General features: G+C 46.7%; 1 protein-coding gene across 1 annotated transcript in view; it reads left to right on the top strand.

The window, feature by feature from the left end:
* Positions 1 to 12,917, top strand: part of LOC130115203 (cell adhesion molecule DSCAML1) — a 133,458-nt gene that overhangs the window by 40,763 nt on the left and 79,778 nt on the right. The window lies entirely within an intron of this gene.

The following is a 12,917-nucleotide window of genomic DNA, read 5'->3' as shown; positions in this document are numbered from 1 at the left end:
GCACAGATGTCCTCCCATTATGCAGCTCCAGGAACAGCCTCTACACCCACCTGAGGACCCGGAGGGAGGGTGGTCAAACTCGACCCCGAGTGACTGCCGATGGTGTGTGTGTGTGTGCATGTGCGTGTGAGTGTGCACAGCCATGTGCATAAGTGCATTTGTGTGCTGACTCCTTGCACAGTCACCCAGTAGGGTGGATCTGACGCTATCGGTCTCATTCATCTCTCAGCCCGACTCGTGTCTGCTCACTTGTCTGCATCTCTGACTCTATACCTATCTCCGTCTTTCAATACCTCTTCTTTCTCTCGCTCCACAGGTCCGTGTCTCTTACGCACATGATTTCAGGCCTATTCAGTGCTGTTCCTCCCCTTTATGATGAGTCCTTTCTCTGCGTCGCTTACATTGCCCTTCTTCTTTTGTGAGTCATACCCGAGGGTCAGATTCATCCAAACATGCTCTTCAGCCACGTCGGTTCAAACTTTGTTTAGCATCGGCATGCAACTGTAACGCTTTGTGATAAAGAAAGGATATTGCTCTTGCAAAGGAAATAGAGGATCCTTCAACAGATGTGAGTGCAGTGAGTCCGCCGAGGTCTCGCACATAGAGAAGCAAATTGGTTTGTTGGGCTTTAGGAGGATTTATCAGGAGTCAGGAGGCACTTTTCCAAGAGCGGCTCCTGGGTGTTCGGCTCCGTCTATTTCAGACCTCACAAGAATCACTGGGACTTCATTTGCATCTGGAAGCTCTGACTTTCTCTTTTCTTTTTTTTTCATCTTGTTCCACGAATTGAAAGTGGCCTAATTTTCTGATATTTGCATCACAGGAAATCCAAGGAAGTCGTGGTGGTCATGTTACAATATAAGTCTGCCCGGCCTCAGCCTCTCGGTGAAACTGTCAGATGAGATAGGATCCTGCGTGTTGTTTTTTTGGTTGTTTTTTTTTTATTATTTGTTTCTCCCTTTTTCTCTCCAATTGTATCCGGCCAATTATCCCACTCTTCTGAGCCGTCCTGGTTGCTGCTCCGCCCCCTCTGCTGATCTGGGGAGGGCTGCAGACTACCACATGCCTCCTCCGATACATGTGCAGTCGCCAGCCGCTTCTTTTCACCTGACAATGACGAGTTTCACCAGGGGGACACAGCGCATGGGAGGATCACGCTATTGCCCCCAGTTCACCCTCCCCCCTAACAGGCGCCCTGACCGGCGCTAGTGCAGCGTCAAGGACACATACCCACATCCAGCTTCCCACCCACAGACACGGCCAATTTTGTCTGTAGGGACACCCAACCAAGCCGGAGGTAACACAGGGATTCGAACCGGCGATCCCCGTGTTGGTAGGCAACAGAATAGACCGCCACGCTACCCGGACGCCCTTTTTTTTTTATGCCTACCTGTGCTAAGACACCGACCACTGTGTAAGCCCACACATTTGCTTCATCTTTAAACATAAACATTCATATTGACACACACATGTTTATAAAACATAACACTGTATTTGGACACACAAACAAGTTAAGGTATTAAACACACACACACACACAAACACACAAAAATTCAATCATTCTATGCAAAGTCACATGTGTACACAAAAAATTCTCTCACTTATAAATGTACGTGAGTGCACACACACACATACACACACACACACACACACACACACACACACACACACACACACACACACACACACACACACACACACACAAGCACTCAGTCAATGAGGGCTGAGTGGCAGGTGGAGGGGTAGGTAATTGTGGCATCAGTTGATAACCAGTGGAGACGACTGTATGTTTTCCTCTCCAGAAGTCAACAGCGCGTAGCAACGCTCCACTAATAGGGAGAGTAGCTCTGCATACACGCAATGTGTTGCTGTGCAAGGAGAAGCAGTTCTGCCACACTGTTTGTGTGTGTGTGTGTGTGTATATGCGTTTGTGTGTGTGCATGAGTGCATGCGTGTGTGTGTGTGTGCATATGCGTGTGCTTGTGTCCTTGATATGTGTGCACGAGAATGCATATGTGCTCTTGCAACAAAGCCACAGTTGTTGTGCGTTTCTCTGAATAGCATCTGTGTGTTCATGCATGCTTACGTCCGTGTGCACATTTTCACACATGCCCACAGTGTTGGACCACAGTGACGGCTAAGAAGAACAGAAATGGAGGGAACGATAAACAGCGGTAGAAGTAGAGAGAAGGGGTAGGAAGAAGGATACGATGAAGTGACGAGGGGGAGATGCGACAGAGGGGCGAGTGAGTTGTTGCTGGGAAGGGAAAATGGAGAGAGTGAGAAACAGAGGAGTACTCTCCAGAGGGATGCGTACGGAGACCAAAGACACGTTCTGCCACCATAAGCATGTTTAAATTTTGAACAGGCACTTACGGGGGATGGCACAGAAATACATATTTCTCAAAGAGGTTTGGAGCGCGCGCCTGTGTGTAAAACAGTGATTTTTTTGTGTGCATGAGAAAAGAGAGGGAGAGGGGTGTTTAGGAGAAGGGGAAGGGCGGGAACTGAAAAGAGAAGAGGAGAGAGTGGAGGGAGGGAGGGAGGGAAGCGAGAGATGCAGGCTTTCTTAATGGAGGTGTTTTTGCTTCACTAATTTTAGGGCCCATTTAACGGAGTGTGCTTCTCTCCTCTCCCACCGCCTCTGCCTCCCTCTCTCCAACATCTTTCCATCTCTCAATCCCTACATCTCCAGTTAATTTAATGAAGAGTCGCGCAATTGTTTAGCATTAATATTCCAATACCAAGGGATGTAAATAATAAATGCACACTCCATCCATTCTCTCTCTCTCTCTCTCTCTCTCTCTCCCTCTCTCTCTCTCTCTCTCTCTCTCTCTCTCTCTCTCTCTCTCTCTCTCTCTCTCTCTCTCTCTTTTCTCTCTCGCTATCTCTCTGTCCCTCTCTTGATGTTGCTGAGCCCCATCTGTCGTCTCTATGGTGGCACATAGCATTCCCCAAGGACAAGAGCAGGGGAAAGAGGCTTAAGAGGGTAGAGAGAGGGAAGTAGAGTGCGAAACAGAAGGCTGAAATAGGAAGGTAGAGAGCGAGAGAGCGAGGGGGGGGGGGGGGACAAGGAGGAAAATAGAGAGAAGAGTGAGGTCAGAGGTGTTGAAAGGGATAATTCAAACATGTCTCCTTCTCGGTTTCATCGCTGCATTTCCTGGTCGGGGTCTCTCTTTAAATCCCGGTTTGAGGTTTAACTTCACATCCATTTTATTTTCCACACCAATTCCCAATAACGGCGTCAAAAGAGCCGATCCAGCGGAACCAGGTGAATGTCGGCGAGGGTGGGGTTTTCGCCAGCTAAAGAGGGAGGAAGAAGAGGGTTTTTGTAAGGGAGAGAGAGAGGAAGGGAGGAGGGGGGGTTAGAGAGCTGGTGTCTGGTTTGGGCTGCAGGCCTCTTGCAAACTTGGAGCTAGGAGCTAATTAATTTAGACTCTGCCAACAGATGGCTAAAGCCACATGGCAGCCGCTAAGGGAGGTACTCCTCTTTTCTCTCACTGCCCCCCCCCCTCAAAACACACACACACACACACACACACACACATTCTGTCTCTCACATTTCTCTTTCTTGCTCTCTCTCTCTCTCTCTCTCTCTCTCTCTCTCTCTCCCTCCCTCTGTCCATCTCCTCGGCAGCACTCCGTTAGCCACTTGGTCAGCTACAACACTGTTTGTGTGACTTTGACGGCCACGCTGGCGGCCGAAGTATTCCATCGATCTTTACCAAGCCGAGGCCTCTGGGGTGGCCATGTGAACTCTTGGGCTATTAAACACACCCTCTCAAGGTGATTATCCCCAAAATACGGGTACACAGAGTTCGACTGAGAATGTTTTCCAACCATATCTTTTGTCTGTCCTTGTCCCGGCTGAGGCAGGGATAGAGGGATAAGATGAAGGGATGAGAGGAGAAGGAAAGGAAAAAAAAACAGGTAAGGGAGTTTCGGTATTAATGGATACGTTTGCCTGTGGCTTGTCGCTCATGTAAACACCAGTCCGACATCATATTGCTAGCCGACACACACACACACACACACACACACACACACACACACACACACACACACACACACACACACACACACACACACACACACACACACACACACACACACACACACACACACACACAGAGTACACAGCCATCTACCACTTAACCTTCTATCTGTTACAGTACCTCCACACACACACAACAACTCATGGGCACACACAGACACACACTCCACAAAGAAGTCACACTCCAGCCACTCAGGTGGCTTTGCAACCGAAGCCATTTCTGCGGAGTTTCTCTGAGCACTTGAGCAGGAAATACACATTAAAGTTTAACTGGTGGAGGACAGAATGAAAGGAAGGGGACATCAAAGCACCGTCGCACATGTTAGCCCCCCCCCCCCACACACACACACACACGACTCCGCTCTCTCCTCCCTGGGTTTAGGGAGGAGCAGCAAGAGGAAGGGGTATAAGGGGTTTGAAAGAGTGGCGAAGGTGAGAAGGGAGAAGAAGAGCGGGGGGGGGGGGCATGGCTAAAAAGAGGAGGGGGGAAAGTGAGCGGAGAAGACAAGAAAAAACTGGAGAAGTGAATTATCAAAAAAAGAGCTTTTTGGGGGGGAGGGGTTTAACACCAAAGCGAGGTGCTGTTGGGTTTGCTATCAATACCTTCTTCAGTGTTTGTGGAGTCACAGCGGACCTGAGGATGACGGTTGGGTCAGTGTGCTTTTAAACAGTCAAATACAAACTGTATGATGGACGCCGCCACAACCGGATCACCTGGCTGCCGTTCACTCATACGCTCACCGACAAACAGACAGTGGAAAGGTTGACAAAACAAAGGAAAGAGGGGCAGAGAGACGAAAAGGGAGAAAGAGAAGGAGACAGATGGGAGAGCTGGCAACGATGTTGGACATTGTGTCTGTGTGTGTGTGTGTGTGTGTGTGTGTGTGTGTGTGTGTGTGTGTATTTGAGAGAGAGACACACACACACAATGGTGGTAATTATCTGAGTGCACACACAGGGCTTGGTAGTGTGGGGGGGTGATGGAGGGGGAGATGGAGGGGGGAGATGGAGGGCAAGGCAGTCAAACAGTAATATAATCACCGTCCTTTGTATGAGCAAGAGCAGAGGGCAACCCAGTGTCAGCTGTTATTGAGTGCTTATCCCCTAATGGCCCGCCCTACACACACACACACACACACACACACACACACACACACACACACGGGCTCGCAAACAATATATATACATATATGCATGTTCGTAAAATTGCGTCGTTCACACGATGCTCAGTCACACAATTCTTCAGATTCTTCAGTTGGAGCCGAACAATGTGTATTATTTAAAACCAAACACTAAAGCCTCGCAATCGGGCATGAGCAGGAGGGCACGTCATGTATTTGACAGGTGACAAGTGACAGGTTTGAACAGGCTAATAAAACGATTCATCTCTCTGGTAACGGGTCATAGGGTTAGCGTTGTCTTGACCACAGGTAAAACAAGCTGAGCTGATTCATCGTCTGGTCCGTTGTCACCTGTGGCCACGTGCCGTGCTTCGAGCTCCTAACAGTGTTTGGGGAAATGCTGCATGCGTACCTCTTCTGCAAGTGTGTCTGCGACAGGTGCATGTGTTTACACACACAAGAGCACCCACATACCGCATCATAAGTATAAGTCAGTCTTTGGGTGACAACGTTTATGAGAGATGTGCGTTGACACATGGTGTGTGTGTGTGTGTGTGTGTGTGTGTGTGTGTGTGTGTGTTTTGCACAAGGGTTATGAGTCAGATAGTCACTCATGCACTGAAAGTTGTGGTAAGAAATGGATCAGCTATGGATGTGGGAGGATGTAAGAGGGGTTAAGCATGCAGGGTTGTGAGAACACCTGTCCATGACTTTGTCAGTAAGTACTGGTCCTGGTGTTGATCCTTCAGCCCTGGCGGAAATCCACAGCTGATCACAGAAATGCACAGGACTCAGCTTAAACTTGACCTACCATATTCATGACACACACACACACACACAGACACACACACACTCGTTTCACTATCCTTATGAGGACTCCTCATTGACTACATTCATTTCCTAGCCCTTAACCCTAACCTTAACCACACAAACTACATGACTAACCCTAACCTTTACCCTAACCTTAACCTAACCCTAATTCTAACTTTAACCCTAAAACCAACTCCTAACCCTAAAATAGACCCTTTTACTTGTGAGGACCTCTAAAATGTCCACACAAGGTAGGTGGTTTCTGGTTTTTCTATATTAATGAGGACATTTGGTCCACATTAGGATAGTTAAACATGTACACACACACACACACACACACACACACACACAAACCATCATCATCATCATCATCATCGGCGGTCACTCGGGGTCGAGTATGACCGTCCTTCGTCTGGATCCCTCTGGGTCCTCAGGTGGGTGTAGAGGCTAATCCTGGAGCTGCATAATGGGAGGATGCCTACACGTGACAGCTTTTTACGTGGAGTGGCTGATGCGCCTGCAGCCACCACACGGTCCTTGGAAGGGGATGGCCAGAGTCCAATGGCATGGAGAACCAAGACGATTGAGGACCATCCTCTGTTGCAGCCTTCATCTGCCTTCACTGCCATTGTGAGCTGGAGACATCTCTGCCAGTTCTGCCGTTGAGGTCTTTGTTGGATCGCATAGGCCGCGGAACCGGTATGGCCAGTAGGGCCGTGGCCATACCTACTTTGGCGTGCCTCAAACATAAACATGTGTAAAAATTCAAATCGCAAATACGTTACATTCTTAATGTATTGCACTTTTGCGTGCTCCCCGGGCTAATTTCCACTAGCTGTAAGCCTACGTACAGTACGTAGCCTATCACAAGCAACAAACTATGTTTCCTAATGATTGATTGGTTATTTGTGTCACGCGAGCTTAGCGTCACACGGACGTGAATTTCACAGAACAAAATACCAGCGCTCTATGTAAGTAGACTAACTGCTAGTGTGTTCGCTAAACTTTAAGCAATAGTAACGTTCAAATGAATGATGAAGCGTCGAACAATAACTGATTTCTTCGGGTCAAAGTTAACCGAGGTAGCTGAGACAACCACCGTCACTCCAGCCCTCAATGCTCCCTCTGAGGAACCGGAAGTAGAATTTCTAACTGCCGCTGCTCCAACTAGCCTCTCTGCCGCCGCTACCCTCAACGTTATGAGCCTATAGCCAGATGTACACAGGCTGTTGAAATTGGTTTATACAATTCCCGTGTCAACTGCCAGCGCCGAGAGGTCTTTCTCAACCCTTCGTCGTATGAAGACTTATCTAAGGTCAACAATGACTCAAAGGAGACTCAATGACTTGAGGTGCAGCCACACACACAGGGATATTTTGGCCAGTGTGGATGGTCTCGCCATTGCCAGGGACTTCATCCAGCACAACGAGAGACGGAGGAACTTCTCTGGGAACGTTTAAGACGGGGTTGTGAGCGTTGACATTTTTTAATCCTATGCAACTGGACTTGACGTGTCAAATGATTTATGCTTTCTAACTATACTGATTATACTATTTGATTGTGACTCAAGTGTAGGCTATAATCAGGACAAATAAAAACGGCAATAATAAATAATGATTAATAAAGTTATGCGTTACGAGTGTGGCTTGGGGGGGGGGTGTCACGTCATTCTTGGCCCTACCCATTCGAAATGCGTTCCGCGGCCTATGTTGGATCGCACTTCATCTGGAACCTCCACCTTGACCAATCCGCCTCAGGTGACCCTACCAGGAGCCAGGCTCTGGATGGCATAGCTCTTGGGATCATTGGTACACACAAGCTTCTCTACCACAGCAAGGTGGTGACCTAGAAGAAGAACACACACACACACATACACGTTTTTTGTTTGCCTATACATGTGAGGGACCATCATTGACTACATTCATTCCCTAGCCCCTAACCCTAGTTTTAACCTAATCCTAGTTCTAACCCTAATCCTAAACCCAACTCTTAATTCTAAAACAGACCCTTTAAAGCTGGGGTGGGCAACTTTCTTTCGGTGTTATTTGTAAAAAAAAAAATCATATCGCTCGCACAGCTATTATTCAAATGGTGTGAGAGAAAATGAAGCCTCTGTGCTAAAGTTTGCATCTGTATTCAGAATATCCAAACCTCCCTGTTCCCAGTAGCCCTCAACCAATCAGAGAGCTCCTCTGATTGGTTAAAGGCTCATGCACAGCTTTCTGCCATGCTTCTTCTATTCAGTTTTCTTCTGGTTTATTTGTCATCACTGCGGTTCTCACAGAGGTGGATTGACTAAATTGCATTCACCTTAATGAATACTTCACCATAAAAATACAAAAGTGCTCCACAACATCCGAGTTGGTGTAACTAAGAGACTCACTGAAAAAAAGACATTTTTTCACATGCATAGATCCACTGCGATACATTTTACTCTCCACAGCATATGGACAGAGGTTGTCACACAAGGTGCCGGGGCTTTGAATCTTTATAAATACCTCGACTAAGTAAAACAGTATTTTTCAATAACAGTGTTGGTGTAACTCCAAGATTTCCTTTTTTTTTCTTTTCTCTTTTTTTTACATGCCATCTTCATGGCATTAAGGGATCTTGGGTTGTCTCACAAGGTGCCACAGGTACTTTGTAAATAGCAATATTTATAAATGCTTCACCTATAAGTACAAAAGTGCTAGGGTTAGGGTAACTACGAGATTTGTTGAAACATTTTTTTTTACCTGCACAGATCAACAACTGCTATACATTTTATTGTCCGCAGCACAAAGGAAGTTGGACAGAGATAGTCACACATCAGGTGGGTGCCCAGGAAAGATCGATATTTGTGAAAACTTACCCTACGTAAAAAAAAAAATGCCTCAAAATATCAGTGTTGATGAAACTAAAATATTCGTTGATAAAAATAAATTTACATGCAAAATGGAAATAGTTTTTTTTTCAGTTACAACAGCCAAACTCAGGCACACCCATGAACCTGCTTTTGATAGAGGGGTTATCGGAAGGAAGGAGGAAGCAGAGCAAAGGCGGAAGTGGATTTATGGAGGGGGGGGGTGTTATGAGAAAATTGCACACCTATCAAAAGTTGCCTACCCCAGCTTTAAGAAGTGAGGACCATCCAAAAGGTCTTCAATTTGCAAAAATGTCTTCACTCTTACACACACACACGCACACATGCACGTGCGCACACACCTTGTTGAACATCCCTTTCTCCCCTGCTGTGTCCTGACCCTCCCTCTCTCACTCTCTAACCCGGTCTTATTCACGTGCTCTCTTTTTCTGTCTTCCCATCTCTGTGGGGAAGGTTTAGCTTCTGCGCGTCCTCCATGATAAATAAATGTTTCGCTTTGTCTCCTCATCAATAATGCAGACCTACTTTAAGTGCTGCTATGGGGGCTTCTATTCTCTCTCTTTCTTCTATTGCCCCCTCCACCACCCACCCCCACCCCACCCCCTCCATCTCTCTTTGTGATATAGGAATAAAGGAGGAGAGGGGACAAACAGGGAAAAGCACTCAGACTCTGTCCCACTCCTTCGGAGCCTACCTGTGGCACATGTTGACTCCAGCAACAGGAGAGATGTAAGTGAGAGGAAGATGAAGATGAGGTAGATACACAGGAGCAGAGGCAGAGGGCCGGTTGCCGTTGTCTAGTGATGGCTTACTCTGATGTCTTTGGCTTTCGCCCATAGTATGTTTTAGTTAATGCGAGAGATATTTCCTTATTCTGAATGCATGCCCTCCGAATGAGTATTTCAAATGAGCCGGTCACGTGCACGTGCAAGTCATCTGGGGTGTGTGTGTGTGTGTGTGTGTGTGTGTGTGTGTGTGTGTGTGTGTGTGTGTGTGTGTGTGTGTGTGTGTGTGTGTGTGTGTGTGGTGTAAATGCCCAAAGCATGTAATCAAAATTAAATGTTTGGACAAGTGTTGAATCCACGGGGCATATTATGGTGTGATGGCTCCAGAGTGAACATACTTTCAGTTAGCTCTGAATGATATAGGAAATAATTGTTGTTTGCCATACTGTATATTTATTATTATCGTTATTTTATTATTATCAATTTTATTATTATTTTTCATTTAAAATAAATACAGCTGGCTATGAATTTCTTTTAAATGGCCGTGATGCTGTTTTTTGTTAGTTTTTGTGCAGAAAAAAAGGTCGTTGCATAATGTGACTGATGGGTCCAATGTGCAGGCTTGGTAATACGGCTGTTGTACATGCACATACGTTGTGAAATCAATGCTGAAACAGAATACGGGATTGTTCAGCCCCACGTTCAATGAGTTGTTCCAAGCACCGCAACCACTGAGGTATTTAGCAATTTCAAAAGCTTCTCCAGAGAATTGTTGAATCTTTTATGAGCTTTTTTTTTTTTTTTACTACATGTAATGTCTTAAGGCTTTTCGGGAAAGTCACTTGTCCCCTAACCTATTAGACGTGTCCAATCTGAGTATATATATATATTGCACTGCTAAGTTTGAATGTTGACATTGCTTTTAGCTGATGTTCTCCTGCAACAGTTGATCAGAGTTATAGAAACGTCATGTTGTTTTATATTAAAAATTAATTAGCTATGGTTGGTGTCCACTAAATAATAATCCGGTGACGGCAAATTATGAGACTCAAACTTGACCCCAAACGGCGGAGTGACCCTCTCACTCTCACATCACCCCTGAATTATATCCCCAATTCTGTATCCTCTTTTGTGTAAATAGCCGAACAAATATCCCCTGCTTGCTGTAAATGTTGAAAAGAAGAAAAAAAAAACTCTATCAGTTTCCTCAACCTCCATGTCATTTTCTTTTCTTTTCAGTTTACAGCCCATGCTCATTCTATGGCTGCCGGATTCGTGCCGGGGCGTTATTGCCCTGACCCCTGGCAGCCCCGTTTTGTTGGCTGCTTGACATCTTGATGGTTGAGAAATCTGAGTTTGTTCTGCCGTTGCGCTCATTTGAAGTCCCTCCGGACAGAACAATCGGTTCAATACCAGGAATGTAAAATGTCGAAACCTATCGTTTGCTGTGATTCCACTGACTACTGCCAGTTGCATCCGCCAGTGAAACACTCACACGTGCTGATGGTTGAAGGGAAAGCAAGGCAAAAACCCCTGAATGGTAAAGATAGGCTTCACAAACGATCGGCAAATGATTTGAAAAAAAGCAAAATAGCAGGAATGGTACTGTGCTCTGACAAGGAGAGATAGAAAACCAAAGGCTTCTTACCGGTTATAGCGAACACTTTGATACTGCAAGCAGTACGTACGTGTCTGTGTGTGTGTGTGTGTGTGTGTGTGTGTGTGTGTGTGTGTGTGTGTGTGTGTGTGTGTGTGTGCGCGCGCTTCTCACATGTATTTATGCGCCTGTCTGTGTGTATGTGCATGCTAGCGTCCGCTGACTGAAATCGTTCTGACTTGTCTCAATACAATATGTACTGTAGGTGCTGTTTATTCGAGCTTGAGTTTGGATCTGGCAAATGTAACTTGACAGTATAAAATGCCAAGAGGAGTGTGTCAGCATTTGACGAGGGGGGCGGAGGTAGCCCATGCGTCATTGTAGACCAAGAATTTGTGAGGAAGGCCAGACTGCTTTTTTTGATGTGATGTGCCGCATATGCCGCGCGTCAGGGCAAAACATAGCTGCCCTGGCATAGAGCCGCCGGGCACCTGTATGTGTGTGTGTGTGTGTGGGGGGGGGGGGGGTCCCACTGTATCACTTACACTCAACGATACAGACGGAGACACTGATGTTGTTTCACGCTGACACATATCTGACTCCGCTGTCCGTAAGTCTTACCCGGCTCTTTGCAGATATATATGTGGGTACACATGCGTGTTTGCATGTCTGTGTGTTGTGCAGTCACATCACATCACACGCCATGGCACCCAAAATCTGGCCTGAAGCCCATCCCTCTCCTTCATAATCGTTCTCACATCCCCTCTCTCCATCTTCTCCGTGAGCATTATCCTTTGCTCCCAACTTCTTCCGGATTCAGAGACCCTCCAGCGGTCTTGGATGCCGCTCTAGATTTTGACGGGGTAAAGAGTGGACATGAGAGGCTGTAATTGTGTGTGTGTGTGTGTGTGTGTTTGTTTGTCTGTGTGTGTGTGTGTGTGTGTGTGTGTGTGTGTGTGTGTGTGTGTGTGTGTGTGTGTGTGTGTGTGTGTGTGTAGGTTAGGGTCAGGGCAGGCATGACGGTGGCACTCGCTGTTTTTTTTTTGTTTTTTTTCTTGGGTGTGTTTGAGCGAGGAGGAGTCTAGATGTCAGCCTGGACCTAATGGCGACTGTAATGCTGCCACACTAATGCCATTTTGCAGCCGCGGGACGGGGCGGGGGGGTGTCACATTAAATAGGGACCTCAGCAGAGGCTACCGGGCAACGACGTCGTCCCCCTGCACTCTTTGGCTGTGACGCAAATTGTCAATTGTGTTTTTAGGGAACCATGGATGTGAAGGAAGTGAAGTGAAATGAGTACAGGTCTGTTTCGGCATGGGGTGATAGCGAACGATAATATCATTGGCTAAACATAAAGCCCTTCGAGTCGACCTCGTGGCTTCAGTTATGGACTGAGTCACAAGGAGAGTTTGATGTGCAGCTGGAGCAGGGCGGCACTGGGAAGAAATATATTTTTTTTAATGCTGTGTTTCTGTTCCATAGGACAAATTCACTAATGTCTATCATGCTTCCAATTCAGTGTTAGACCATAACACACACACACACACACACACACACACACACACACACACACACACACACACACGATCAATCACAGAGTCAGCGTTCGTGTTCTGCCAGTTTTCCTTGTAATCCCTCAGACAAATTACAACATCTCCTCCTCCTCCTTTCTCCTCCTCCTCCTCCTCCTCCCCCTCCCTCACTCGCTCTGCTCTCTCTCCTTCCAGCTGCAATTGGATTTGGATAA

Source organism: Lampris incognitus, chromosome 7 (assembly GCF_029633865.1).
Source record: "Lampris incognitus isolate fLamInc1 chromosome 7, fLamInc1.hap2, whole genome shotgun sequence".
Lineage (NCBI taxonomy): Eukaryota > Metazoa > Chordata > Actinopteri > Lampriformes > Lampridae > Lampris > Lampris incognitus.
This window is presented reverse-complemented; position numbering and strand designations above follow the sequence as displayed.